Here is a 6,000-nt window from a genome sequence, read left to right as displayed (position 1 = left end):
GCTCTGAGAAGAAGGTTAAGATAATAAATTCTTTTTATACCTATATAACTCATTAGATAATAAATTGTCTCATAGCAATACTTCCGTTACGCCCTAGGAATTATAAAATTTGCATTTCGGAAACTGCATGTAATTTTGGGCACACCTAATTATTTGCGAACTCATAGGCTAGACGTTTACATCTTTTCTTTGTGTGTCACTTCTTTTATAAAAAAAAAAAAAAGAGAAAAAAAAATCGAAAAGATAGTTACCATGTAGGCCAAATATTAACCAAATGGCAACGCTCATTATTATGCTACTACAATTTTTTTTTCTCTCTCTCTCTATAAAATGCTTTACTATTGCTAATCAATTGCTTATAACCTTAGATATTATGTAATAAGAAATTTATACTATGTTTTATCACTATGGACGACAATTTAGTCGTTAACCAGTTGCTTATAATTTTTAACTATTTGTGTAAAAAAAAAAGAGAGAAAAACAAAAAAAAGGTATTATATTATTATATATGTTTAATACGACTAATAATCAATTGCTTATAATCTTAGATACCAAGTATAAAAAAATTATACTATGTTTATTCGCATAGACGACGATTTAGTCACTAATTAGTCGCTTATAATTTTTAACTATTTGTGTAAAAAAAAAAAAAAGGGGGGAGAGAAAAACAAAAAAAAGGGTATTATATTATTATATATGTTTAATACGACCAATAATCTATTGTTTATAATCTTAAATACCAAGTATGAAAAAAATTATACTATGTTTTATCGCATAGACGACGATTTAGTCACTAATTAGTCGCTTATAATTTTTAACTATTTGTGCAAAAAAAAGAGAAAAAAACAAAAAAAAAGGGTATTATATTATTATATATGTTTAATACGACCAATAATCAATTGTTTATAATCTTAGATACCAAGTATAAAAATTTTATACTATGTTCTATCGCATAGAGGACAATTTAGTCGCTAATTAGTCGTTTATAATTTTTTACAAATTGTGTCAAAAAAAAAGAAAAGAGAAAAACAAAAAAATTTATATTGTTATCTACGTCAAAATACGAGTGATAATCAATTGCTTGTAATCTTAGAGATAAGGTATAAAAATTCTTTTTTTTTATATACTATGACGACAAACCAGTCGCTAACCAGTTGCTTATAATTTTAACTATTATGGTTCAAAAAGGATTTTTTTTCTCTCTTCAAAAAAAAAAAAAAAAAAATATTATATTATTATATGTGTCAAAAAGGACCAATAATCAATTGTTTATAATCTTCGATATTGTGTGTCAAAATCTTATATTATACTGTACCAAACTGGGCGACCAATTAATCACTAATCAATTGCTTGTAATTTTAAGTATTATGTAAAAAAAAAAACAAAAGGAAAAAAAACTTGATGTTATAATAGAGCCACTCTAAAAGAAAATTTTTTTTATAATCTATCATTATATGCGTTAAATTTAACAACGAATCAGTTGTTGTAACCTGAAATATTGTGTGCCAATGGAAAGCTCCAATGTCGATACCATAATTGAACCACAAGTTAAAATAAACTTCTAATTATATTCTATTATTATATGCGTCGTTTAAAAAAAGGGGGAATCCCTAATATTTGTAACTTAGTTAGTTGCGCATAACACGTACAATTATATACATTTTTTTTTGTTTGAATGCGTCCTAATGAAATTAAAATCACATACAAACCATGAACTCTCTTACGGTCTCACCTTATTCCTTTTGTTTTTTTTTTTCTTTTTTCTCTTCTCTCTCGACATTATTTCCCTTGGATAAGACGGTGACCGCGGGAGTGTCTTAATCCAGGTACTATCGTAAGCCCTTTGGTAAACATAAGAGATTCTTACCTGCTTATAATACTTACTAAAAATAAAAGGCTATTTAACCTTCCTGGTTAATATTATCCACACAACTTACAAAAGAGTTTTGTTTTTATTTTGTGTATGAATAATTAACTAATAAATACAAGAAATCATACCAGGTAAGAGGAGGGACAGGAATCAGGTACTAAACGTTTAACTCTCTCTCCCTTTAGTGTCAGGGGTATTAAACTTATGTCATAATCTAAGAACGGTCCCGCATGAAAAAAAAAATGTATATTTTTATTTTATATATGAAAATATATAATTATATAAAACGGCAAAAATTTATGTATGTTAAATATATTGTTCATATAATTTGAAAGTATATTCTTTCTTATGACATCAACTATAAAAGAAAATATATATTTTATTATAGAGCATTGTATATTTTAAAAGTATAATTTCCCGGTTATAAATTCCTATATAATGAAATATAATCGAGACATATATTTTGAGGTATAGTAACGGCTATATAAAAAAAAAAAAAAAATTTCTTTTTTTTTCATTATATTTTTCCTTATTATATATTGGATAATATACTTAAAAATATATAATATACATATTTTTTTTTTATCGGAAAAATGAACATTCTATTTATCAGCTTAACTCAGGAAAGAAAATAAAGATACAGATTAATAAAGAAAGAACGGATATCTCAGTACATATTAAGTAGAACTGACCATATATATGGTTGCATGTAAGTGTGCGTTTCAATCAGGGGATGTCAATTTACAACTCTGACAAAAAAAAACTGAATTAAGCTTTTCTTAGGTTTACAACTTGATATAGGCTTGGAATAAACCTTTCGGACTTGAAATTTTATGTCGATAATATATATTAGCTTATATATTAATAAATGACTTATGTGGTTATAATATAATTTTCAATATATGGAGTTCATATAGCTTGAATATATGCCAACATATATTATTATATATCAGGTTGTATACCTTGAAAATATATAATTATATAATTAAAGCAAAAAAAAAAAATTTTTTAAAATTAAAATATAATTAAAGAGAAAAAAAATAGTTATGTTAATATATATGACTCCTTACATAAATAATTATGTTGTAATATAAAATGTGTTATATTATTCAGTAGAATTTTAGGATATAAGATTTTTTTTTTTTTCATGCGGGGTAGTTTATTTAATAATAGATGTATTTAAGGTAATTACAATTTAAGGATAGGAGAATCCCCTGGTCACCCCCACCGCTGAACTTACATCCCAATACTACGATGACAAGAGAAAAAAACACAAGAAGGAAAAGGGGGACATCGGGTCACCTAACAAAAGGAACATACTCACAACTCCAAATTAAGGATATTTATTTAACAATTTCTTACGACTAAATACATAAGAGATACAAAAATACAGGCATAATATTATTCAGTTGTGCCTTTTGGCCCGGGAGATCATTTTCTTCGGCTAAGGCCCAACAGTTGATACTCCTTACGCAGCTCCTCCAATCGGAAGGAAATCACAGCAGGAGCCTTGTTGAGGTCCAGCCACTCCAGGAAGTCAAAGTGCTGGAGCTCCATCAGATACTGAAACCAAGAAAAGGGAGAATGAATATAGGCGGTAATACCTTTTTGGTAATGTCAAGAAAGGACGTGAAACTCGGTGATTTCAAAAAAGGGGGTATAATAATTACAATAAATCCTTACCCGAAGAAGAGAGTCCCCTGGGGGAACTTTAGCCAATTCCCGCATAGGGATGTTGTCCAGCCATCGGGTGACTACCTCAGTGTCCAATTTAACCGCGTGTACCAGGGGATCCAGGAGAAGGATTCGCTCCTTCTTGGCACTGCTACTCGCTTGGACGAAGACCAATGGTAGCCGTAGAAGTTCTACGAAGTCATATGCCTGGGCATCGCAGAACAGGGCATGCACCTCTTCCAAGGTCAATCCTAGACCGTACCCCCTGGTGTCCGACTCCACCCGCTGCGCCATCCGTGCCACCAGATTCGCCTCACACTCACCCACGTTATAATGGATGTCGTCCGTCTGGCAACGAGGACAAATGGGACGTCCACAAGGTCCTCTTGGTCGCCTGTCTACGCTCCGGCGGGGCGAACTATCTCGCCCGGATGACCTCTCACGATGCGATCCCTGGGATGGTTGGGATCGCCGGGGTGACCTGGGTCTAGCAGAACTACATCGTAGCGGACGAAAGCGATCCATTGACGGTGACGGTGATCTCCAACTGCTCTTGAGTTGGCTGAACCGGCTCGGGGACCTCGACCGACGTACTTCACCATTCCTTGACGACGACATGGGAAAACTTAACGAAGCAATAGTACTCACAATAGAAGTTGTAATTGCACTAACCACAGTCGAGAAAATGCGCCGCTTTATAAGAGCACCCGGCCCTTACAAACTACCGAGGAAATCCCCACCCCCTCGACATCGCTAAGACAAAATCAGAAATCACGAAGGAAATTTTCCAACACCTGTTTCCCACCTGCAGCGATATCATCAACAGTGTGGGTAGCCAGGTAATGATTCTCCACAATAATATCATAGACATACGCTAGATCAACTGTGCAAATAGACATGCATGGTTTTCGTCGGTACCGGTGTGTCAATAACTCTCTCACCCTGACGGTCGAGGAGTTAAGCGGAAGGAAATTATAATTCACCTGTTTAATAATCACTAGCCGTCATTTTCCGATTAATAATGTTTTGTTTTATTTGTGTTTGTTATTCTGGCTCTCTTAGCCTTTAATTCATGCAAGGGCTAGGAAACCGATACCTGACCCTCATTATCTCTCAACCCTACTGACTTCATGTACCTGTAATGACTTTTAGCATTATCAGCTCTCTGCCATTGTTGATATTCCGTGCATAATCTAACTACCAAAAAAAAAAAAGAAAAAAAAAATTTTTTTTTTTTTGCCATAGTTATTAAGAGACGAGAGATAAAATATTTGCGAATTAAGAAAAAAATCTAAGAACAAAAAAATACCCAGGGAGAGAGAAGGCAAAAAAAAAGGGGGGAGAAAAAAATATGTATATATAAGTTCGGACAACTGTTGTCCACTAAAATAATAATCTCCAAGGTTAACCCCATCTGTTGAGCACATAATGAATTTACCTTATCTAATTACAGATAAGATTGTTATGATTAAAAGATCAATAGACTTAAGAAACAACTATGTGATGCTGGCTGGACACTACACGAGGACATTCACGTCGCGGTCATCGGACCCCAACGTTCATTCTTTAGTGCGAAGGTGTGTTACGTTCTGAGGTAATTAAGTAAATTTTAATAAGGTTTTATTATAAAAGACAAAACCTATGAGCAGCCGTTTCGGTAATCTCGTTCTTGGCTTCCTTATTTCGCGAGCTCTCATAATGAAGGATTGTTTAATTCAGCCACCTGGCCATGGTCGGTTATTCTCAGAATCGGAATATTATAACAACCGCATTCTTCAGTTGCGTTCTTTTACCCGCAGTGAGTCATCATCAGCCACCCTATGTTTACCGAGATTTACCAGTACTCGTCCTTTTATTTTTTTTATTATTAAAATTCAACTCGGTATAGTCTTTTTCCTTACTCTATGACTCTTTGTTCTGGTTAAAGATAACAGCTACTCCGTGTTTTAACGTTGATGCGTATAAATTATAATATTACCACTGTATATATTCTCTAAAAATTTTAACAAGAGGCAGCTGTGTAAACTTAAGCACAAAGCCGAGATTACAATAAAATTTCTTATAAATCACGATGTCCAAGGTGGCCATTGTTACCAGCTCCCGCAGCCGCGAGTCATGCCTTATCGATAACTCCTTATCCCCCTGGCCTAGTTACACATCTTATTCTACATACACTTCCCCTACCCTGCTTGGAACAAAGGAAATTTCACCTATTTTTTCTCCACCTTCTCGTTACCCCATCTTGTGATATCTCATCCCACCTCCTCCAAATTTCTATCAAGTACAATTTCGGGGCCCACCTACTTCTCTCCTCCTTGTAAATTGTATCTCTCTTTAGTCTAAATGAACTATGTATCTATCTCCCTTATCAAGGGGCCAGGTTTTCCACCCACTCACAACCAAGTTGAGATATATTGGTTCCCTTCAAAAATGGGACCACCCATGCCCCTGTTTCT

Source organism: Microplitis demolitor, chromosome 8 (genome assembly GCF_026212275.2).
Source record: "Microplitis demolitor isolate Queensland-Clemson2020A chromosome 8, iyMicDemo2.1a, whole genome shotgun sequence".
NCBI lineage: Eukaryota > Metazoa > Arthropoda > Insecta > Hymenoptera > Braconidae > Microplitis > Microplitis demolitor.
This window is presented reverse-complemented; position numbering follows the sequence as displayed.